Raw genomic sequence first — 25,982 nt, 5'->3', positions numbered from 1 at the left:
CTGCATTGTTGTCTTTGTATCTTTCTGTTTTTTGCAACATGTGACTGTATTTCTTATTTTTTAGTTCCTTATTTTTTCATTCATTTTGAATTATTTTCCTTAAACACAGTCTTAATAAGTTGCAGAGGCTGGCCTTGAACTTGTGATTCTCTCGCCTTAACCTCAGGAGTAGCTAGGATTACAGGCATGTACCACCGTGACTGGCTAATTAATTTGTTGTTGGTTTTTTTGTTTTTGTTTTTGTTTTTTTAAGGGGTATCTAGGTATCTACCCAGTTACTAACCTAAATTCCTAAAAGAACTTGTATCCGTAGTCAATTTCTAAGACTGCAGTTTTAGGTTCAATAAGTTCTTCTGACTTTTTCCAAACTGTTGTCAAGACAACCTCCCCTTTCTCCACAACATTGAGAGAATTAGGTGACAACCTGGCATCTAGACAGAAATAGCTGCTGAATTCCAAACATGGATGGGTTGGGAAGGCCGCGAAGTTATTGTTCTTATAGGTTCATGTAACACCTTGTAAATAACTTCTGGCCCGGTTGGGGCTCAATAAATGCCGCCAACTCAAATCTGTCACTGAGAAGCGGTATTAATACAGAAGGACCACTGAAGTCATTTAATCAGAAAATCGATTTCATTTTCTTGTCATGGGGAAACTATTTCTGCTAAGTGGAGAAAAATGCAGGGGTAATTATATTGTGTCAAGGACTCCCCTGGAAAGCCAGGAGTTAAAATAGTGTGATCAAGACAGATGCAGATCAATTTGCTTTGTGTTAGAGTTGGTGGTATTGGGTATTGGGCACATTTTGGCACATCTGGAAGTCATGTTTATCATTTCAAGAATATAGTCTCACTTTACAGTTTTTAATAGTCAAAGTTCCACATTATATTGCTTTTTTTTTTAATTTTTAAGCAATTTCTGGGCCAACCTTTGGCATTAGGGTTACCAGAACCCTAGAATAATTGCTAACTTGCTTCCCTCCCCGCTGAACTTCACTTCTTGTGGTCCTGAGACCATGATTGTATCAGATATTAATCTATGGCCCAACCACCAAATGGATTTTATTGAAGCTGCTGTAATTCCACCACCAGAAAACATGACAAATAGCCAACATGTCGTTGAAGATTTATGTTTGGTTTTGAAACCCATTATCTTTTAGGAAATACTGCATAGTATGATTCACTGAGTGGTAGCAGGCTCATATAACCCAAGGTTTTTCAGTATTGATTTCACAGAGTTGGTCTAACAAATCTGAGTGTCTGTGCTAGGCCCGGCTCACGCGATTAAAACCAAAACCAGTTTCAGGGATCATTAGCGAGAAATAAATGTACCCTGCAAAACTAAGACTCTCAGACCCAGCTCCCCATGCTGGGAATAATGCAGCCCACATTTCTCTCTTAAGTTTGGCTAATGGCAAATTCAAGAAGGTGAAATGTGTTGCTTTGACAACATTGATTGAACAGCTAGTTGGCATGCTGCTCTCACTACTGGTAAATGAAATGGAGCCCACTTCAGAGCTTCACGGCACTGCAATCTGAAGGGGCCTTAAAGATCTCCAGTCCCAACCTGTCACCTAGGATAAAGCAAGGCTCCAAGGGCAGTGACTCTCTGGCAAGACTCCATCTTCTACTGTGACTAACAGCTCTGTCCAGATCCATTGCAGTGAGAGCAACTCAAAGGACCAGGAGCACTATCTGTTCATTTCTTTTTACTTGGGAATAGCCTCCTGCTCTGTTAGGTGAGGACATTCAACACTCTTTCACTGAAAGCTCAGGACTTTGCAATTTGAGAAGAGGAGGAAAGTGGCAATGCCCAAAGATGCTCAGGGTCATCTGTAGGATCCATTCAAACAGATTTCTATTAATCTAGATGTGCAAACTTCCTCACCATGGCTAAGTGAGGTGCCCCAGCCTCCTGTCCCTTTCTCCACTTGCAATATAACTCCCATTCTCTTCTCTCATTTTCCCTCTCCTCAGCATCAGAAGCAGCTGAGCAGTCCCTCCTTCTCACAAAACTTCCCTTCTTGGCTTCCTGGACTCTGTCACCTGCTAACTCACCAGCAACCTTGCAGGCAGCTCATTCTCAGTCAGACGTTCTACCTTCCTGACCTCTCCTCTTCCCTGCTTTCTCCCCTTAGCAATCAATTGCTATCTTATATTCACCCCCCGCCCCCCGCAAAAAAAGAACCCGTATTATTGTCTTCCAACACTGATTTCACCGACCTCACTCCCCAGATGAAAACACCTCAGGGAACCAAGGTCTAAGCCCCGGAGTGTGTCCCATTCCTGAATAAGCCAGAAGTAGAAGCCACCAGCTGCCCCCCAGTCCCCCGCCGTGTGAAGACTTCCATTCTTGGGGAGTCAGCATTGACTTTCAAATACAAGCACTGGCACATTCTGCAGTGTCAATCCTTCTCTGAGGGTGACATGTTTGTAATATAAACTCAGCTTGACCTGATGAGGGTCAATAAATAGATCCACATCCTAAAAGCATGAGAAGAAGCAAAGAAGTGATTTTTTTTTAAGTTAATGAAAGATTCTTTGCCCCAAAGCAACAGGAAAATGGAGCTGATAGCACTGGAGAAAGCAGAAGGAGAAAAGCAGGGGAAACACTGTCAATGAGGAGCACCTCTTGATGTTTTCCAGGGTTGCTGGCTGGAATTGATGATAGGGACTGATAGAACGGAGAGTCAGCAGGGAGATGAAGCTTGAGGAGGCCAGCTGGGACTCCTGGTGATGGGTGTCCCTAACTTCAGTGTTATTTCATTATCTGAATTACTCTTATTGTCTGACATCATTTTTCTACTTGGAAATAGCCATGCTGAAAACGTTTCTAATTAAGTTTTCCTCAACATCGACACTGTTGCACACGGGGCCAGGCAGTGGGCTGTCCTGGGCATTGTAGGATGTTTAGCAGCATCCCAGGCCTCCACGCTGTGCATGCCTGTGATATGCTTTCCCTGCCACCACCCTAATTGTCACAACAAAAAGTGTTCCCAGATATTACCTAAAGTTCTTGAATGGGAGACAAAATCATCCCTGACCCAGACCGGGTTCCTAACACTCTCAGAAGGTAATCGTAGGACAGTATCTTACTCTGGTTCCTTGCATAGGAGGTTTGCTGGGAGTGACACCGATGGTGTGTTCAGGGAACAAAGGAGGCAGATTTATCCAGGTGAGGGGCTGAGTCATCCCCCTCCCAGTCAATGGATGGGTCATGATCTTATCAAGACAGCTCTCCTCCATGGAGAGACCTTCCCCAAGAAAAGCCCAGCTGTACGTGAGTAGCTCATAGTGTCCACTATGAGAAGAAAAGCACTTCCTCTGCTTCAAGGCCATGGTCAAGAAGACTGAATTTGGCCAGGCATGGTGGTGCACGCCTGTAATCCTAGCAACTCAGGAGGTTGAGGCAGGAGGATCACAAGTTCAAGGCCAGCCTCAGAAACTTAGCAAGATCCTGTCTCAAAATAAAAAAATCACTCAGCTGGGAGTTTAGTTTAGAGGTAAAGTGCCACTGGGTTCAATCCCCAGTACCAAATATTAAAAATAAAATAAAAATACTGAACTTGGCTATCTAAAGAATAAACTGCTAGATGACTTTCATTTCATAAGCATGATTTTCTTTCATAACCCAGTGCTGTTACAATCCAAGAAAATGAGAAGAGCTACTTCTGACCCCAATCATTTTTGAAATGTATCTAATTTGAATGTGGGCTTCATACATTGAGTCTTACAGGTTAGGGAAATTGCAAAAACCCAAGGCAGGGACTTGATCACTCAGCTGCTCAGTGGTACAGGCTCCTCTAGGCTCAGATTCTGCCCCAGCCTCTGTTCTCTCAGCACCACTGGCAGATGTCCCTGGGTCATATTCCAGATAAGCCTTTGCTGGCTTCCAGTGAGCCAGGGAACATTTGCCCCTTTGGAAAAAAAACCTTTCCAAATAGGTTCGATGTGCACGTTGGCCAGATGCCCTCTTTACCACTGGCCTGGTGTTTGGAGGCACATTATCACTTTGATCTGTTTGTTTCTATGGCACCTAAAACTAAACAAATATCATATCAAACTCAAGCAGGGTGTAGAAATGTTTGCTTTTGACTTTCTCTCTACTAATAGCATAAATTGTGCAATGGAAAGAGAAGTATAGAGAAGTACTTTGTCTGAGGCCGCACAGATCAGGTAATGGAGTGGGAAATAGAAAACAAGCCAATCCATTCTTTTGCCTTCAGCCCAGCTCCCCCAGCCTTTACGTGTTCTAGCTGCAAGATGCAGACATATTGGGCATTTGACTTTGACATGAGGTTACAAATTAAGAAAAATTTACTCATCATGTAAATGCTTGGGACTACAAAAGAGAAGGATAACTTTCAGCAAAGTTTCTGTATGCAGAGAGAAATTATTTCAATAAATAAAAGGAAGTAAAATGGTGCAGCTTCAAATGTGAAAAATGTGAGCACTACTTGTACAAGCAATAAGGCAACGTGGGGACACACACGAGCACATACATATAAAGCTGGCATTTCTTGAGTGCATATCATGCCAGTACTTGCAGTGTATTAGTTCATGTAATGCTCACCATAGCAAATGAGTTTGGGAATATTATCTCCTCCATAACATAGGTGAGGAATCTAATGCCCAGAAAAACAACCAACTTGCCCAACAAGTCTGTCAGCTAGTTAATAGCAAAGCATGGATTTAAACCTAGATCACCTGGTTCTAAAATCTAGACTTTTAACCACCATGCTATACAATTTCCTTGCCAGAGACAGGAAATTGCATGGACCCATTTCATGTCTGTGTGACCTGGGAAGTTGAACAGGATCTGGGAGGAGGAGGACTTGAACTTGGATCTGTACTTGTGCTAGTCAGCTTTCCCTCATTGTGACAAAATACCTGAGAGAAATCAACTTAAAAGAGGAAAGATTTATTTTGGCTTATGGTTTCAGTCTATGGTCACTTGGTTCAGTTGCTTTTAGGCCTGTGGCAAGGCAGTGCATCATAGGGGAAGCACATGGTGGAGGAAAGCTGCTCACTTCAGGGCAGTCAGAAAACAGAGGAGTAAGGGGCTAGGGTCCTAATATCCCTTTCAAGGGCACCCCCAGTCCAATGACCTTTCTTCTACTAGGTCAGACCTCCTGAAGGTTTTACTACTCTCCAGTAGCACCACCATCTGGCAACCAAAACTTTAGCACTAGCCATTGGGGGACATTTCAGATCCACACTGAGTGCTCCACTCTTACTGTCCTGAAATTCTTAATGATCAGAACAAGGGATCCTGTACTTTTATATTGCACTGGGCCTGGATTTATGTCACTGGTCCTGAATGGGGAATGCTGATTAGCAAAATCATTCTGTAAGAACTTTAATTTAGATCATCTTCCTTAATTATTTGTGTTTTTTTAATTGAGTGGTTCTGCTCCTGTGTCTGTCATTGGTACCCTTTGGATGTGATTGAATTTCCACAAGTATCTTAGAATAATTTAATCTTATAAAGATGTGTCTTTCCCAAAAATTTGAATTCTAATGAACTAAATTGATAATGGCTTCCCCATCCTGAACACTGACCTCTATTCAGCATAGACAAGGGTACATGATCTCCAGCAGGCAGGAACCAGACAACCTCTCCAGGTTCCAATTAGGGTCTTTTGAGGACTAAACAGGAAGGAACAGAATGGTCTTCAATGGGCAGCTTGTCCATACTGTCTAAATTCAGGGACAATCTAGTGGTGGGGGTGGGAGTTTACAAACTTGACATTCATCAGGAGACCAATGCAGTAAGCAATGGTTTCCTTCCGCGAGTTCTTGGGTATGTTTTGTGTGTGTGTGTTTGAGAGGCTGGGGTTGATGCCCATTATGCATGGACAGAAATAAGTTATTACATATTTGATAAATAGTGAAAGTTCCACTCAGAGAAAGCAAAAAAAAATGGGGGGGGGGGGGGGTGTTGTACAGGGAAAAGCATATCTCCCTCCCACCCACCCTGGGTCCCTGTTACCTGTCCCTGGTGAAACCTTGTAGGATGGTTAAGGTGAGCTGTGTCTTCATTTGAAAAGGAAGCATAATAAAATAGAAACTAAAGATTTAAATTAGAAAATCTGAGGCATACTTGATGTTATCAGAACAATTTGAATCTGGAGCCAACAGCCAAGGAGACACACAGCTAATGAAGGATTGACATCAAAACGCATAAATTTTCACGTTTTCTTTTATTTAAATGGAAAGAAGATGATAAGATGAATCATATCAAAAAAAAAAAAAAAAAGGATATAGGATCTGGCATGTACCTATAGTCCCACTTACTGCGGAGGCTGAGGCAGGAGGATCACTTGAGTTTGAGGACAGCCTAAACAACATAGCAAGACCCTGTCTCTTAAAAAAAAAAAAAGATTCATTCACATTCATTCACATCCCCAAAAATGTTCACTAGGAATTGAGAAGTGTTTGTCATTTCCTCCAGAGTTAGTCTGAATTAGAACACATCTTAGTGGAAAGAAAGCTTGATTAATTTCTTTTAAATAGTACAAACACTCATGAAACATCTATGACATTCTGATCATTTTGCTAGGTACCCAGGAGGATGTAGAGGAATAGACCTGACCTTAAGGAAGACAGAGGCAGGTCACAAAACTACAACAGTTATTAACACCCGTTAGCCACCATGCCAAGCACAATGTGCCATATCTCATTTAACACAAAAAATTCAGTGAGGACTTTGAGGCGTAGAAGCATTCAGGCAATAAGTGTTGGAGGTGGAGTTTATCACAGCAGCAAGGTGAGCAACGTAGGTGGTGTGAGAATGCAGGGGAAGGGCCATCCCTTGGGGGGAGGGACAGTCATTATTTTATTAATTTAGTTGGTTAGTTTGAACTTGGGGCAATCTATAAGAATTTTCTCCTTACCCACTCATTCTCATACATGTCCTTATTTCTCCTAAATCACCCCTTCTCTTCTTCCTCTACTTCCCAGAGCCATAGCTCTGAGGAAAGAGAAAGAAATTGTGTGCCCTGGAAGAGAATGAGTTCAGGTTTGGTTTCTAAGCAAACGTTGCCTCTTGTTATTTTATACAGTTCTGTTATCTGTAGAACATTGATTAAAAATTGCCCCAGTATTATAATGTCACCTATTCCTTACTTTACAAATTTGTAAAGTTTATAAATGTACATATCCTTAATATATAAATTGGTGTGTGTGTTCATAAATAAGTACACCAATTAATAATGTGTTTCTTTAACTTGTTCTTTCTGGTGAAAAACAACAAATCTGGAAATTGGAAACAAACCAAGATGTGCTTGTACGTGACTCTGAGCAAGGATCTATCTGAACCTAAGCCAGAAGCCCCACCAAAGGGGAAATGGAGAAGTGTCAGAGCTCACTCTGTCAACTGTGGACCAGTCTCCAGAGAACCTCAGAGCCACTGAGGCCTCATGGAAGGGTATTCAAGGAAATTGACATCTGAGACTAGATGTAATTTCACCTCTGAAATTTTCAAATGATAAAACTCATTCTTATAGTGCATAAAGTGAGTCCAAAGCCAATTTTTCTATTCAATATTTGGGATATACAGTAGAATGTGGATTCTTTCCAAAATACAGTATTGGAATTTCTTCAACAGGACCAATTGCAGACTCCTGCTTTCAATTCTTACACGAAACCACAGATAGTGGGGGGGAACAACAACAACCACCTGTTATATAAAGAGTTCATTCAACAAAAGATGCAAAATAACCTTTCAACCTTGGAAAACTCTGGCTGGTCTAGGACTTCACTCCAGAAGGGACTTCTTTCCTTTAGAGCATAAGCCAGTGTGGAAGTACCCAATAGTGTCTAGGATCTGAATAGCACCTTATAATATCTTTGGATTTTATTAATAATTTTATTTTTGGTAAGAATGAAAGTTCAAAATTCAAACCAAACATTCCAGCTAACTCTCTCTCATTCACTCAGTAAATATTCTGATTCCTTTTATTCTTCTAGTTTTCCAAGGAATATCCTTTTCATAAAACATTTTAAAAATACATATATAAAAATTTTTTAATAAATTAAAAAGAGAACCATAATTAACATTTTGGTGCATTTTTTAATTCTTCTGTATATTATAGAACAATATAAAATAAATGCTTTATTTTAAAATACAGCAGATATATATATATATATATATATATATATATATATATATACACATATATATATAAAATCACTGAAATTATATGTCAGTGAATGTATTTCTACAGTATCATTAGTATCTACATAATACTACTTTGAATGTATAAAACATAATTTATTGTGTCAGTCATTTTTAGATGGGTTATTTTAGCTTTAATATGCTGCTATCATTTATTTTGTTTTTATTTAAGTTACAAGATGAGGAGTCTTGAAATATACCTGTAATTATTTTCTTAAACATATTCCTGGAAAAGGGATGGCTGATCCAAAAGATGTACACATTTCTAAGTCTTTGGCTTCTTTTTTCAAATCAGTCTGGGTAGCATACAGTGACTGCCTGCTGGGTTCTTGGTTCTGTTTCCGAGTCTCGGTTACTTACAGGGAATAAAATAGATACAGTTCTTGCCTCTGTAGAATTTACAATCTAGACAGAGAAAGGCCATTAACCAAACACTCCCTTATAAGAAGTAAATCATCAGGAAGAAGAACAGGGTATCAGGAGAAAATATAACCCAGGGACCTAACAGGCAGGGCTGGAGGAGGCAGGCCAGGGAGTTACCCCTTGACGGTGAAGCCAAGACCCAGACAAGTTTGCTCAGGAAGGACTAGCAAAGTGCAGGTCCCGGGACAAGAGCTCCACCAGGACGCCACAAGGGCTGGAGCTCAGTGCCTGGGAGGGAAGGAGCTCCCAGGGGCCATGCTGAGTGCAGGGAAAATTGACATTGAAGAGTTTTTAGCAGAGGAATCGTGTGATCTGATGTATGTTTTATAAAAGATTCCTTCTAAGCAAAATAAGTAGCAAGACTGCATACAAGATAAATTCGGTTGTCCAGGGTCAATGACAATTCGTTGGAAGTGGCAGAAGATACAGAACTTGGGCACTTAGGACATATTTGGGGGACCAAATCAGCAGCATATAATGGCTCAAGCCCAGAAAAGGACCAGTTCCCCTGAATTCTCATAGTGCATTTTTTTCAATAATTCAAAGTAGTTAAAGCAATACATTTAAAATGATGAAGATGGCACTTCAATGTCACTTCCATTTGTATTGCTTAGATCTCTGGCCCCTGAACAGCTCTTGTTTGTAGGCACTTGTTCTTTTCTGCACTTCCTGTTAAGCTCTTTGCTCTCTGTGATATTCAATTGTTCTTCTTGTTGCTTGGGTATTAGCTGCCTAGGGCTATGGTAACAAAATATCTCAAACTAGGTGACTCAAAACAACAGAAATGCATCTCTCAGGGTTCTGGAACTAGAAGTCCAAAATCAAGGTGCTGGCAGAAACTTCTGGAGTCCCCAGAGGAGGAGGCTCCCTCACCTTTTCCAGGCTCTGGCAGCCCCAGTCGGTGGCCCTTAGCCGCTGGATGAATCACTCCGATCTCTGCTTCAGCTACAAGTGAAGCTGGACTTGTCTTTCTTTGTTTAATAAGGACACCAGACATTGGATCAAGGCCCCTCCGCCAATGTGACCTCGTCTTAACTACTGAGATCTACAAAGTCCAAATAAGGTCAAATTCTGAGGTACTGGGGGTGCGTCCGGACTCAATATCTACATTGGGGAATACAATTCAACCCATCACAACTTGTAAGAGAGCTTAATATGCTGCAAATATTTCTCTGTTTGTGGTTTGCCTTTTTATCTTAGTATGATGTTTGGGACAGATGGTTTTAATTGAATGAATTTAAATTCTATTAATTTTTCTTCATTTTGGTAAATATTTGTCAAATGCCCACTGTGTTTTCCAGATGCTGTTCTAGCTCCCTGGATCTGAAAAATGAGTGAGAGTTGAGGGTCTAATGCCTATGAGCTCAGAGTCTAGGTGGCAGATACATCATCAACAAATATTTAATCCAGGCACGGTGGCGCATGCCTATAATCCCAGCAGTTTGGGAGGCTGAGATGGGAGGATTGCAAGCTCAAAGCCAGCCTCAGCAACATAGCAAGGCCCTAAGCAGCTCAATGAGACCCTGTCTCTAAATAAAATATAAAAAAAAGGGGGGGATGGGGGTGTGGCCCAGTGGTTAAGCTCCCCTGGGTTCAATTCCTGGTACAAAGAAAGAAAAAGAAATACAGAAGCTCAGATCTGCTCCAGATCCACTGCATTGGAATCTGCATTTCAGTGACATCCCTGAATGATTCCTGACACAGGAGAGTCTGAGAGGTCCTGCCTGGTCTCTGGAAGACCTGTTTCAGGTTTACAGTCCCCAGCCTCTGTCCTTGATTGTAAGCAGAATTAGAAACTACCCTAGGAGCCTTGCAATAGAAAGGCTAACTTTCAAATTCTTCCCGCGTGTTATGTCAAGATGCTGATGAGTACTTCAAATGAGCAGCCTCCACCAAATAGTTTCATAATCCATAGGAAAAGAGACACACTCGCACATTTCAGGGTAAGCTCGGTGGAAGCCAAGGGGACATTTGCTCTAGGGATGACCCTGGCATGACCCTGTGATTCAGACTGAAGATAAGCCTCTAAATCCATGCTCGGATCAGCTGTTCAAAGAGGATTTGTCTCCTCCATTTCTAATTGGCCTCCCACTGTATACTGAGCAGATGGCTCAGGCGAAAGGGAAGGAAGTTGACTCTTTGGGAAGGGAGATGAGAATGGTGGTTGGCTAGAGGAAACTGGAGGAGGTAGGCGGAGAGGAGAAAGAGATGGGGAGATAAATGAGAAACAAGAACTGTGGGGTGCTGGGGGGACTTGCTCTCCAAAGTCCATCAGCTGCTGTGTCATTCAGAAAACAGCCTTGTTTATTTCAAAGCCAAGTTCATTTCTGCATGGTGAAAAGGAAGGAATCCAAGGTGCACACAAAATGTTTCCTAGGATATGTAACCAGGGACAAAGAGACCTGACATCACAGCTTCCAGGCAGAAAATGTTCCTTAGGAAACAGTGTGAGGAGGGTGAAGTCAGTCTCCTGGCACCCTGCAGAACTTGTACTTCTGACCTGCCTTACAATCTCTCCCTGGATTAACTCAGTAGTTTGTTTAATAGAACAAAGCTAGAGTCCATCTCACTGCATGGTGAAAGGTACAACACAGGTATTCAATGCAAACAGTGTTTAACTTCCTGCATCAAATATATCCTGGTCACCAAAACTCTAATTTTTACAGGAAATTTGGAGGAAGTCATTTCAATTCAACAAATAACTTCCAAGACTTGCTACCTGCAGATTACTCTGCTAGTCAGGGCTGCCATGTACAGTTGGGCAAATGTACACTGCTCAATTCCAAGCACCCTTTAGAGATGGGCATAGCATGGTTCATATAGTCATATACAACTTCCCTGGCAATTGGGGAAAAATGAAGATGATTAAGACAAGGTGCCTATATTCAAGAGCTTACCATAAGTAAATAGGAAAAAAATATCTATGAAAACCCCACAAATTTCTTACAACCTCTGAAAATGGAGATTTGAAACTTTAAATCCAATTGCCTTCATAAAATGTGCATAAAAGTTAGACTGGGGTTCATGAACCATTTTAAATATGTGTTGGTTGAACATTTCAAACTTCTGTTACTTTTGAGTGGACTGTTTGTTTACAAGTTTATCAACTTGATCTTTATGATTGTTTTTAGATTTCTTATGAATAAATAAGATTTTGTTTCAATTTTTGTTTTGAGGGGGAAAAAACACCAAAAAGAACAATCAGGAATATAATGCAGAATTCCAGGGCCAACAGGCATCTGACAATCCACCACCAGCAGATCTTTTTATAAAGGGAAAAGCTGACTTTTTAAATTGTTTTTCTTAAGTCAGTCTAATATGAGTAATTTAAATAAGTAGCCTACAGGCAAGCAGATTTTGAAGCAACAGAGCTTAGGAGTTTGAAAGCTGTCCGATTATTTTGATTGTAAACTTATTTTTTAATACTTTATTTTTAAAATTCCTACACCTTGGGCTGGGGTTGTGGCTCAGTGGTAGAGCGCTGGTGTTGCACATGTAAGGCCCTGGGTTCCATCCTCAGTACCACATAAGAAAATAAATAGAAATAAAGATATTTTTTAAAAAAATTCCTACACCTTTATTTCACACCAAACTAAACAAACAAAACAACAACAACAACAACAAAAAAAAAACAAAAAAAAACAAAACCAGTACGTCTGTGAAGGAAAATAGTCAAACAGTTCCTCAAAAAGAGGACAAAAGCTTAAACAAGAAATTGCCATATGGACCCACTGTATTGCTAGATGCTCACCTAAGAGATTTGAAAACAAATTTCTACACAAAGATTTGTGCACAGAGGTTCATAAGAGCCAAGAAGTGGAAACAATTCATACGTCCATCAGCTCATGAATGGATAAACAAAATATAACTTATCCATGTAATGGAATATTATTTGGTCACAAAAATAAGTAAAATGTTGATAGATGGTACAACACATGGATGAACCTTGTAACCATTGTTAGATATAAGAAACCAGACACAGAAAGCCACATATGGTATCATTTTATGTCTATGAAATATCTGGAGTAAGTAAGTCTGTAAATCTATACACACAGAAGGTAGAGTGAGAGCTGCTTCAGAATAGAGAGAGGGAAAATTGGGAGATTACTGTCAATGGCCCAAGGTCTTTTTGGCAGGATGAAAGTAATCAGGTTAGTAACAATTGCACATTAAATGAATGCTAAAAACCACTGAACTCTATACTCTAAATGGACTAAGATGTGATGTGAATAATATCTCAATAAAGCTGTCATTTATTTTTTTAAAAGTATGTCCATTTCAGCTAAAGGAAGAACAGACTACAATGTTCCAAGCCCCAACATTCAAAAGTTCCACTGTAAATGTTTTTCCTTCAAAAAATGAAAAAATTTTAAAAACCTGAAAAAAACATGAGTAACTTGTCAATTGTTTAAAAATGATCAAATAACCCTACAAACAACACACTCAAGTTGATTCTATGTAGAAATGATATTGCACCTAGAAGACATTGAAGGTTCGTGCCTGAGGTGTCAGCACACACTCAAAAATGAAACCCCACCCCTCAAAGTGCATTTGTGCACTGAAAGACTTAGGAGTTAAGAGTCCAGGTATCTGCAATTTATTCTTAAATTCATCAGCAATAATAAAAATGGTGATTGTTAATAGAAAGAGATAAAATAAACATGGCAGTAATATTTTGCTGATCCAGATTAAGGGGGTGGAGTAGTTCATTATACTATAAATAACTTTTCTCTAGAGTTGTTCCCTGCACCCCAAGTAAAAGGTTTTAGAATGAGGTGAATGAGCTCTCTTCCTCAGCATGGCCAACAGAGGTCATATCCATCTCCTACCCAGCATCATGGCTGCCTCAAAGTACTTGTGAAACCCAAGATTGTTAGAAAGAGGACCAAGAGGCCCATTTGACACCAGTCAAATGAATGTGTCCCAATTAAGCGCATGTAGTGGAAACCCAGTGGCAGTGACCACAAGGTACAGAGATCTTGATGCCCAATATAGTATACAGGAGTAATAAGAAAACAAAGCACATGATACCCTGTGGCTTCTCAAAGGTCCTGGTCCACAATGTCAAGTAGCTTGAGGAACTGCTGGTGGACCTCAGAATCTCAACTGTGCTGGGCTTGCTCTCAGCACTTCTTCCAAGGACCATGGTGGAAAGCCCAGCCCAGCTGCTCAGTCACCAATCCAATGCCAGACTGCTCAGCCAAGAAAATGAATAGACCGTTCATGTGTACATTTTATTTGTGCTTAAATAAAAACACAAGAGCTGCAAAAAAGAAAGTAGATTAAATACAGCAACTCTCATTTTGGAGAAGCCTAATGCCAAGTCCCTATAATTTACTCTGTATATTCACCTTTTACCTGAGAAATTAACTGGAGTGGCAGCAGGGAGCAATAAAACGGGTGTCCCCACCACATGACCTTTACCATCTTGCTTTCTGGTGTGAGTTTCTTCAGAATGAGTGGCATTGGAAGAAAACATCTTACCCTAACCATGGTCCTCACCCTGGGTTAGTCAAGGTACCGGTTTGGAGTGTGATCATCTCTGCCTGCATTTGGATTTCTTTTGTTCCAAAATTATTTTTTAAGTGACCAATCTAAGTTATACAGAATTTATTTTGACACATATAAGAAAATAACCAGAATGATGTCACTAAACTAGTAGGGAGAGGGTGAGGAGAAGGACTCCCACTTCTTGCTTAGTGAATATCTGTACTGTTCTGAATTGCTTTCATCAACATAAGCACATACTCTTAATTACTGAATCTAGGAGATGGGCACATGGCAATATTGTCCTCTCTGCTTTTGTGCAGGTTTGAATTTTTATAATAATTTTTTTAAAAACCATTGGGGGAAAAATACTATTTTTAAGAGCAGGAGAATGAGGGAGAAGAAAAAAGTAGAAGTCATCCCCCAAAATATATGAACGATAATTTTATCATCTTATTTTTTAAAAATATTTAAGGGTGTTGGAAATGCTTCTTCTATGCCTACATTGGTCAAAATGTTTCTGTGATGGGTCAGATAGGACACATTATAAGTTTTGTAGTGCTTCATTTTCTGCCATGACTACTTAATTCTACCATGGTGACACCAAAAATAGTCACAGATGATATGTAAGTGAATATGGCTAGCTGTGTTCCAGTAAAACTCTACTTGTGGACATTGAAATTTGAATTTCATATCTTTTTCACATGTGACTAAATGTTAGTCTTTTGATTTTTTTCCACATCTTTAAAAATATAAAAGCATTCTTAACCTGCAGGCTGCACAGGCCACAGACTTGGGCTGGGTGGGGGCCAAGGCTATATTTTGCTAACCCTGCTCCATACAGCCTGAAAACCCTTACTTTATTATGTGTATATGCAAAAAAACTTCTCTCCATCAAAAAACACCCGGAGGTATTAACACAACATGTGAATAGGGACTATTTCTGGTTGAAAGAGTTAGAGGTGATTTTTATTTTCCTCATTATATTTTTCACAATTTCCAAATGTTTTACAATTCACATGTATTTCTGATACCTAATGTTTTTAAAAGAATCATTTCACTCTTCTTGACCGGAGAGACAGGAAGATAGAACACAGAGATTAGGGTCCTGCCCATCTGTCCTGAGTGTCTTCTGCAGTCCAGATTGGATTAAGTAACTTCTGAGGATTTCCTTCCTGCTCTGTGATTCTGCCTCCCCCACACAATCAAACGCCTGGAACTTAATTCCCTTCAATTTGGAAAGCAATTCTCTCCTGCTTCATTCTGAAAGTAAATTTCTAAAATTAAGTCCTGTAGTTTGAGGGACACCCCTGCCTCCCAAATCAGGGCCAATGTAATTTGCAGTCTTTCCTGGTGTTCAGAGAGCTAGGCAGCCTCCCTTCTATTTCTGTCAAACCTCAGCCTCCAAGTGGTAAAAGCAGCAGTAAAAATAAATAAATAAATAAAACCACCCTCAGGAAGGCCACAAGGGGGCAGAGAATGTGCAACCCAAGAAAATGCAGTTTGGCCCCAGATCACAGATAGAGCATAATTTTTTTTGGTAAATTATCCAATTGCCTAAATCCTTTTCAGAAATCAAATTAATGTTATTATAAAGGCTTCATTTTGTTCACATAAAATGATGATTCACAAAATTGAGCATGCCTTTTTCTTGGCACTGAGACGAGACTTGGATCTTTCAAAAAGGCCCAAGCAAAAATTTTTTTTTCACATGATCCAGGGTAAAGATCCTGGAAAACTTAAACATTTTCCTTTGCAAACAGAAAAGATGTTTTTATTTCTAGCTCATGAGAAATTATTGCTTTTTGGCTCCTTGGACCCCCCGTACGTAGCAAAACAAAACCAAATCAAACTTGAGGGAGGATCATCCTGCTTATTACAATTCTCCCATAAAAGATCCAGGAATCAAACTGAAAAATATTAGTGTTGTAGACAAAGGAACTATCACTAAATCTGTTGAACAATGTTAATCATTGTAATAAAGTAGCCTCATATTTCCTAAGTAAGTTACAAATTCAAAAGGAATATAAAATTTAAACTTTTACCTTTTCCAAGTAGCAAGTAATAAACAATAACTAATACCTGTACCTAATATTTATGCAGCACTAAATATCAAAGAAAGTACTTTTCATGCATTTCAAGTATTTTCGGTAAAATAATCACCCTTAACCTAGATGTAAATAATTTTATTGTTCCATTTGTCCAAATGCAAAAACTCCTCTGCCCACCTGTCTCACCTGGATGTTCCTAACTCAGGCGGGCTGAGTGCGCACCCAGCTCGATCACAATCTTCCTACTGAACAAGAGGGAATCCACCCACGCTTTCTCAAGTTCATACACATAACAGTCCTTCATAAATAGGAACAGACAAGCAAGACTCAGGAACAACCGCGCTTGACCTCACTTCTACCTCAGGCCTTCTGCTTCCCTTCACAGGAGAACCCCTTCAATGGTTCCATACTTTCTGTCTCCAATATCTCTCCCTGATCTTTGTTGCTTTTTTAAGCATTTAATTGTGATGAATACACAGGACGTTAAATTTACCATTTTATTCATTTATAAGTGTACTGTTGAGTAGTGCCAAGTATATTCACATTCTTATGCAGCCCATCTCCAGAATTCTATTCTCATGCAAAATTGAACTCACACCCATTAAACAACTCCCCTTTCTTCCCTCCCCAACCACTGGCAACCACCATTCTCCTTTCTCTTTCTGAATGTAATTATTGTAGGTACCTCATATAAGTGCAATCCTACCATATTTGTAACACAGTGACTAGATTATTCATTTAGCGTAATGTCCTCAAGTTTTTATCTATGTTGAAGCATGAATTCAAATTTACTTCATACGTCACCAATAAAAAATATTAAATGGCTCAGGAAGCTGAGGCAGTCAGGTGGCAAGTTTGAGGCCAGCCTCAGCAACTTAGGGAGGCCCTAAGCAACTTAGACCTTATCTCAAAATAAAAAAAGGACTGAGGATGTGGCTCAGGGGCTAAGCACCCCTGGATTCAATCCCCAATACCATATACCATATGAAGAAAATTTATTTGATTATGTATCAAATAAAATACATTTATGTTTGCTATATATCAGATAAAATAAATTTAATATTTGATATATATAAAATAAAATAAATTTTCTTCCTTTTTAAGGTTGAATAAATACTCCATTGTGTAAATAGACCACATTTCATTTGTCTATTCATCTATCATAGACATGTGGGTTGTTTCCACCTTTTGGCTATTATGAATAGCACTGCTCTGAACACGTGTATACACCATTCTCTCTTGAACCTTCTCTGATCAGGTTTTCATCCCAACAACCCCACTGAGACTGTGCTTGCTGAGGTCCCTAATATCCTTCATGTTACTAAATCCACTGACTTTATTCTTCAGTATCACTTGAACTTTCGACAGCATTTGACGTTCCTTGAATCACTTGCCTCCCTTGTAGACTATCACAATTATCTGGTTTCTCTCCTACTTTCCTGGTCCCTTTCTGGTTCCATCTCATTTACCTGATTTCTCAGCTTCAGAGAGATTCCAACTCCCATCCTGTCCTTAGACCTCTTCTCCTTTACATTCCCTCCCTGGGTCATCTGACTCAGTATTAAGCCTTCATGTTCCATGTCTGTGCTGGCACTCCGGAGGTTACTCCTCTCTGCTGGATCTCTCCAGAACTCCAGACCCATGTATTCAACCCCCTCCCAGCCAGCTCCAGTCGGATGACTAGCAGCATTAACAACTTAACCTATCTAAAACGGAGTTCTTGAGTCTCGCCCTTCACATACCTGTCTGTCCAGAGCCTCCTCACCAGCTCATGGCAATTCCTTCCCTCCAGCTTTCAGAACAAACAATGTGTAGTTGTTCTTCCTTTCTTTCCTTATTTCTCTCACGTACACTTCCCCCAGCCCATCTAATCCCGAAAATCCTGTTGCTTCTACCTTAAATTTAAAAGTAAAGATGTGTGTGCATCTGGTCATTTCTCACCATCACCAAGGCCACTACCACCATCCCAAGCAACTCATGTCCTGCCTGTGTTACTGAAATGGCTTCCAAGATGGCGCTCTGATTCCACGTGCATCCCTTGTCTAATCTCAACACAGAAGCCCGAATGGTTCTATTAAAACATAAGTTACAGTAAGTCATTACTCTGGGCTTAATTTTCTGATGGCTTCCCAACTCATTCAGGACAAAATCCACCATCCTTACTATGACCTGCAAGATTCTACATAATCTGGTCCTCAGTACCTGTCAGACCTCAGCTCCCAAGTGTTCCCTTGCTCACCGCTGTAGCTACCTTGGCCTCCTCACTTCTCCCACCTGATAGAGTCTTGTCTCAGAGTCTTGTCTCTTATAATTTTCTCCACCTAGAATATATTCTCCAAATAGCTGTCTGTCCAGATCCTACACTTGACACATTGATAAAAAAAATTCATCTTTTAAAAGAGATTTCCCACTGGGCTCGGTGATGCACACCTGTAATCCAAGGGGCTGGGGAGGCTAAGACAGGAGCGAGTTCAAAGCCAGCCTCAACAAAAGCAAGGCACTAAGCAATTCAATGAGACCCTGTCTCTAAATAAAATACAAAGTAGAGCTCCTTTGTGGCTCAGTGGTCGAGTGCCCCTGAGTTTAATTCCTGGTACCCAAAAAATAAAAGAAGCTTCCCCTGGCTATCCTATCCAACATTTGAAGCAAACAGACCTAAACCAACACTTCATACTTCCATATCCCATTTCCTTGCTTTATGTTTTAGTCTCTCACAAATTTATTATCTATTGAGCCTACTTATTTTATCCCTTCTTCCTCACCCCCTTTCTTTCTTCCTCTCTCTCTCCCCCTTTCTCTTTCTCCCTCTTTCTCTTTACTTCATAAGCCCCATGAAGGAATTTTTATTTACTTTGTTGCCTTTGGTACACCCAACATATAAACAAAGCCTGGAGACTATACGCACAATTTCTAATTGTTGAATGAATAAATGATTGACTAAGTGAAATATGAATTTGTAATAAAAAATCAGGGGCTGGGGTTATGACTCATTGGTAGAGCACTTGCCTAGTATATGTGAGGCACTGGGTTCGATTCTCAGCACCACCTATAAACAAATAAAAAAAAAAAGGTCCATCAATAACTAATAAAAATTGTAAAAAACAACACACAAGAAAACGAGGCACCAAATTATAAGTGAGAATCCACAGAAACCATTAAAAAAAAAAAACCCTCAGATATTGGAATTATCAGAAACAAAATACAACTCTATGAAAGAGTTTCTCAAAATGCAAAATATTTACAAATGACACACATTATCAAAATGAATAGGCAGATTCATAAAGGAATCAGATTAAAATTTGGTAAATAGGAGCTGGGATTGTGGCTCAGCAGTAAAGTGCTCTCCTAGCACTTGTGAGACCCTGGGTTCAATCCTCAGCACCACATAAAAATCAATAAATAAAATAAAAATATTGTGTCTAACTACAACTAAAAAGTAAATATTAAAAACATTTAAAATTTAAAAAATTTGAGTAAATAAAAAATATAATTATTGAAATTTAACAATTCTATGGGTGGGTCAAACAGAAATTGGACTTAGCCAAACAGAGTATTAGTGACTTAACGTATACCGTACGTGAACATTAACTCAAAATGTCTCAAAGACCTAAATGTAAGTGCTGAACAGAATAATTCTTAGAAGTAAATGGGAAAAGCTTCATGGCATTATATTTGGCAGTAATTTATTGGAAAAGACACTAAGAACACAGGTTACAAAAAAAATTAGATAAATTGTACTACGTAAAAAATTTAACACTTCTTTGCATAGGAGGACACAATCAGCAGAGTGAAAAGGCAGGGAGAACATATTGGCAGAGCATATGTCTGATAAGGGGTTAATCCAGAATATATAAATAGTCCTTACCACTCAACAATGACAACAACAATAAAAAGAACCTGATTTAAAAACAAAGGACTTGAATAGACATTTCCCCCAAAGACTACTTATAAATGGCCAATAAGCAGGTGAAAAGATGTGAACCAACACCAATCATTGGAGAAATATAAATCAAAACTACAGTGAGAACCACTTCCACTTCACACTCACTAGCATGGCTATTAAAAAAATCAGAAAATAACTGTTCAATCCAGCAATTCTTCTTTGGGATATATATATTCAAAAGAACTTTAAAAAAAATACTATCTCAATGAGATATTGGTTCTCCATGTTTGTAGAAGCATTATTCCCAATAGCCAGAAGGTGGAAGCATCCAAGTGACTATCCCTGAAAAAATGAGAAGTAAAATGTGGCATATGCATGCAATGGAATATTATTCGGCCTTAAAAAGGAAAGAAATCCTTAGCCACACTGCAATGTAGGTGAACTTTGAGGACATTACACTAACCCAGTTACAAAATTATAAGTAAGGTATTATTCCACACATATGAGGTATGTAGAGTCACTGAATTCATGGAGACTAAGTAGAAGGGTGGTTTCTAGGAGCAGGTGGAGAAGAAAATGCAAAGTTGTTGTATTGGGTATGAAAGTTTCAGTTTTGCAAGATAAAGGAGTTGTGAAGACTGCCTGGATAATAGTGTGAATGTGCTAAACACTACTGAACTGTCCACTCAAACATCATAAAAATGGAAAAGTGTATGTTATTCATTCATATTTTACCACAATTTCAAAATAAAATTGTTGTGTGATTTTTCCTTACCATGAGAAATACCTTGCAGAGGACAGATGATGGCCAACTGAAATGAATTTCTAGTTGATGAGACTTCCTACAGAATAACAGCAAGCCAACTCAGTTGGAGACAGAAAATACGGTCAGGTTTCCACTCCACAGCACTCAGCATCTTGTACCTTGTTTTTCTAGTGCTTGCCTTGGCTGTCACTTCATTGGCTTTGATTGTGTTTAACTAAATGTGGCCCAAGTTGGCTCCTGTACTTTGAGTCCTTATATATCACACTACAGCCTAATTCAGTACATAAACTGCAATTAATTTAGGAGTATATTTTATAACAAGTAGCTAGGTGTCAGCCAATCACAGCAGCTGAGTTTCAATCACAGGCTGTCAAATGATCAGAACATTTCCAAATAGGGCAAATGCTGAGCTGTAGCCAATCAAGCTGTTTCTGCACCTCACTTCTGCTCTGTCTATAAATGCTGCCTGCCCATATTGTGGGCCAGAGTTCTCTGAACTTCTGATTCAGGGGGCTGCCTGATCTGCCTTGCAATTCATTCTTTGCACAAGCTCTGTGAAATTTGTTTGTTGAGAGGTAGAGGGTGTGTGTGTGTGTGTGTGTGTGTGTGTGTGTGTGTGTGTGTGTTCTGCTTTTTTGTCAGGGACTAGAAGGAAATTCTCCTTCAAAGATTAGCCTGACAGCCCCCTGGGAGACATCCTGCCTGGGAGGCATCCTGCAGCCACCTATCTCCCTGGAACATCCTGCGGTTATCAGGATCATCAGACATCTTGCACCTGGCAGTTTTACCACCCACATCCAGCAATTGCTGATTAGAGAGCTTCCCCATCCCGAGCATATAAATACCCCTATGTGAACAATAAAAGTTTGCAGCTTGATCAGACACCTGTCTTGCTGTCACCTTTCGTGTCTCTTGTCCCTTCATTCCTCCCCATCTAGGTTCTCTGCCCACGTTGATGTGTCCTGCCGGACGGGACACTTTTTGATTTTTTTTTAATTTGTTTGGTACTGGAAGTCAAACCCAAGGCTTCCAGGATGCTAAGCACAGTTTATATTGATACCAGTCTCAAAAAACCAGGATAGGATCCTTGTTCCCCCCAGTGCTGAGGAATAAACACCCAAGAAACACAAAAACAAGATTAGACAGTAAGCCTTATATAAGGGATAGAAAAGAGAGAGGAAAAGAACACTTCAGAGAAGAGGGGACCTAGAAGGTGACCTTGGGAATGGGGGTGTCTTGCCCTTTTATAGATTTTAGGTTTCTTTTCTTCTCTTTCCTACCTGAACAAAATGCAGGAGTGACCAAAAGGTAGGAAAAGAGCCACCCAGGAGGTTATCTCTCGCGTTGAAAAATGTGATCCTTCCCACCCTCCAGAGGTGTTAGCATCTGGTTGATGGGGATATGCTGTCTACTTATTGCCTTTTCATTGATTGGCTGTTTGTTGCCCTGATCTCATTCCCCATTATGATTAAGGGAAATGGGCAATGACCACTATGGTGCTTCAGGATGAGAGGTGGCAACATGGGGCAAGTAGTTTGGGGTTCCCTTTTAGGAATTTTTTTTTTGGGTCAGTTGAGGGATCTGCAGTAAAAGTCTAGTTCTGAAAGAACAGGCTGTAAGTCATCTGGGGGTGGGTGCTTCTATGAGACAGAAACAAGAAGACATGAGTACTGGAATGAGAGTAATACAAAATAAATGTCATAGCAATTGAAACTTGCCCATGAGTATCACAATGATGATAGCAACCAGTAATTTTTCACCAGGAGGTGCAGGAGCTAAGAAGATATTCCCAGGACAAGACTGGGAGGATATGGCCTCTATTTGGGAATGTCAATCTTTAAGGATATTAGTTATATTGCCAGAGTTATCAGGAATATAAACAAAACAGTTTTTATAATGTCACAGATGATGTCCCCCTTAAGATGTAGTAAAATATTTAATGTAATCTGATTTTTTAAAAAATACCTTTTTATTGGCATAACCTCCATGTTTAGTAGCGATTCCTTTATTTCTGTCACTTAGGCTAGATAATCACAGGTCAAGTCTGCTATGTAGGAGATTAGGAAGTTGTGTAGGTCTTAAATTGACTAAAAAAAAAACACTTCTGACATTGATAGTCTCTTTTGATAATTATTGGGCACTCTTGTCTAAGAATCTTTCTTTCACAGCCTCCAGCATTAGTTACTGATGCAAATCTACCTCTTAAGTTACACTAAAATAACTATTTTCTTTCCTTTTAAATGCTATGTTTTGGTTATAACTCTCTTGTCAGCTGTTTAAGACAAAGCTGGTCAAATTGACCTTGTTCCTATCTACTGTTGAGAGTCAGCTGAGTTTCCTCAGGGGGTCATTCTTGGGAAATTGGGAGAAGCCTCTTAGCTCCTCTGATGCCATCTTGCAGGATAGTTCAGGGTCTTGTTGACCACATGGCTTCCCTTGGAAGCGACATTTCTTTCTCATCCTCTTTGCAATATGTGCACTGTTTGGCTATCTGTTCTCTATGGTCTCATTGATACCCCTGATTGGGAGGTCACATGGCCCAGAGTTGCAAAGGCCTTAGAGAAGTCCCTTTGTTCCCTGGGTTTGTGATGACCTCGGAGGGTAAGCACCAAATATTGGCTATTTTCTTCTTGTCTCTTTTACTTCCTTAACTTTAGTGTCTAAGTTTTGGTTTTAAACATCCAGCAAGCCAGTTTCACCAGTTTTAACTTAAATGTAACTTTACAGTTATTTACCCCTTCCTTTTAGCTGGGGTCAGTGTTAGCACTGAAAGTCTGCCTTATATCCTGTTTGTCCTATGGGTGATGCCCTATTATCTTAAATTAACTCTGGTTGCTAGATTAGAAGTCACAGTTTTGTAAGGCACTAAAGGACCATAGTTTTAAAGTTTACAAAAAATATAAAATGAGTTTTTAACAAGAATAAAAAATATTGAGCTTGTACAAGAGCTATGATCCAAGAAACAATTTTTATAATCCCAAATCCTTATTTTAAACTTTAATTGGAAGAACATCAGCTTAATATTCTAAACTTTATATTTTGAAGACTTGTATACTTGGAAGACATGAAGATATCTAGTATACAAAGAAGCCCATAACAGCACCACAGTTACACTGATGTTCTTATATTAACCAAGTTTAGCTTTTGGTGAGAAATTAAGAATCTCTAATATACTGTAATACTCTAAAGTAATAGTTGTTGTTAAACAGAGTTGTAGAAACCCTAATTCCTTTAAGACTAGTTTCTCTAAAAAATAAAACTTAACAGACATGAGAAATTATCTTGTTTGATAAGAGCAGATTGTGTTAACAAAATTTTTACTTTAACACATAGAGGATCAAATAGGTCTATAAAAGTATATTAATTTTTGACCTGATAAAAAACTTGAATTGCTTTAACGGATTGTACCAATTATAGTCAACTTAGTTACACACAAACTTTTTGAGATTTACCCTTCACAAACCTTCTGGAACTTAGAAATTCTACAGCTGTTTACCTTACCACACAAAAGGCTTTCTCATCCACAAACATTTCTTTTTCCTTCTTCTTTTATACTAAGATATATTTCCATAGCTAGAACCTCTCATATCTCTTTCCTGGCTGTTGACCCCCATTTAAATTCACATTTTGAAAGAAACCTTAAGAAATTTCTGAATTTAGACAAATCACTCAACTTTAATATGAAATACTTTTTGCTTTTTATTAGCATGATAATACTCATTCTTTCATCTCCTGACTCTTAAAAATAACATATATTTTAAAACAGCATGATAGAGTATCTTTACTTTAAAACTTCTTTCATAGTTCAAACCTAAAAAGAGAAAACCATTAAAATGAAACATGGGACATCTTACTTTGAAGGGTATCAATCTCTAACCACTAAAGGAGAGGGCAGGAAGAAGCTGCCAGAGCTGCAGAGATGCCGGGGCTAGAAGGTGCATGAAGCCTCCTGTACTAACCTGAGTTTCTTACTTTTCATTTGTTTGAATGAATTCACTGTCAACAGCACCCAAAGAGCATCCTGAGATTTAACATCTCTGCTCCCCAAATCCCATGTGCTCTCTCTCCATGACCTTCAGCTGAGACCAAGAGGAGTTTTGGGGTGAACAGGCTGCATGGCATGTGGTGAAGGACCCAGCCACTGCTGCAGGCAGGCCTGCCCCTGCCCACTGGCCCACCTCTCACTCCCTGCACATGAGATTATGGAGATGAAGCCATAGAATACTGTGGAGTCTCCAATGCCTTGCCAGAGGTGTCTTCAACAGCTGCAACCCACCTGAAGGGAGGGGCCTGGAGACCAGAAATAAAAGGATTCCTTCTGGCCAAAGCAACCAGCTCAAAGTGAATCAAGTCTACACTGGCTCAAGGGGAACAAGGGGCCTATGTCTACACTGAGTCAAGGAGAACAAGTCCCCATCTACATTGGCTCAAGGCAAGTAAGGCCCCACATATCCTGGCTCAATGTGAGCAAGTATCTACAGAGAAGGAGAGGGAGGCAGTGGTCCTGGCCTTGGAGAAGTCACCACCAAGAGCTTCCTGCTCTTATGGACAAAAGCCCAGCTGCAGCCACTCTCTTATATACCTTCTCTTTGGAATTCCCTCACAATGGCTCCTTGTCAGGTCAGGGCAAGAAATGACCCAGTCACACCCGAGCATAACTTCCAGTGGTCATCTCACTTTTGGGCCTCCAGGACCTTTTTCCACTTTTATAATAAGAATAAGAAAGGACACTGGAAGGTTTTTGCTTTACTGTGTTATGGAGGCTGATAGTTACTTGTTTAGAATTAAGATTTGTAGGATACTTCAGCAGTCTTTTCATTTTGAGTCTGAAAATCTGTAATGCCTTTGTGGCCTTGGAAGACCTCATCATATCTACACTAGAGGCTTCTGCTTCTTTGCTGCCCTGCAGTGAGCAGCTTTCTTCCACTGGGCCCTTGCCCCATGATGGATGACTTCACCTTGGGCAGAGCAATGGACTCAGCCATCTATGAACTGAGACCTCTGAAACTGTTCGCCCCAGAGAAGCTTTTCCTCCCCCAAGTTGTTCTTGTTGGGTGTTTTAGTCACAGTGACCCAAAAGCTAATTAAAACAGAGCCACACATCATTGCACCTAACTTCACAAATGTGTGTGTGTGTGTGTGTGTGTGTCTGTGTGTGTGTGTAAGAGAGAGAGAGAGAGAGATCATGCACATG

Source organism: Marmota flaviventris, chromosome 1, assembly GCF_047511675.1.
Source record: "Marmota flaviventris isolate mMarFla1 chromosome 1, mMarFla1.hap1, whole genome shotgun sequence".
Taxonomy (NCBI): domain Eukaryota; kingdom Metazoa; phylum Chordata; class Mammalia; order Rodentia; family Sciuridae; genus Marmota; species Marmota flaviventris.
Note: the sequence above shows the minus strand (reverse complement) of the source record.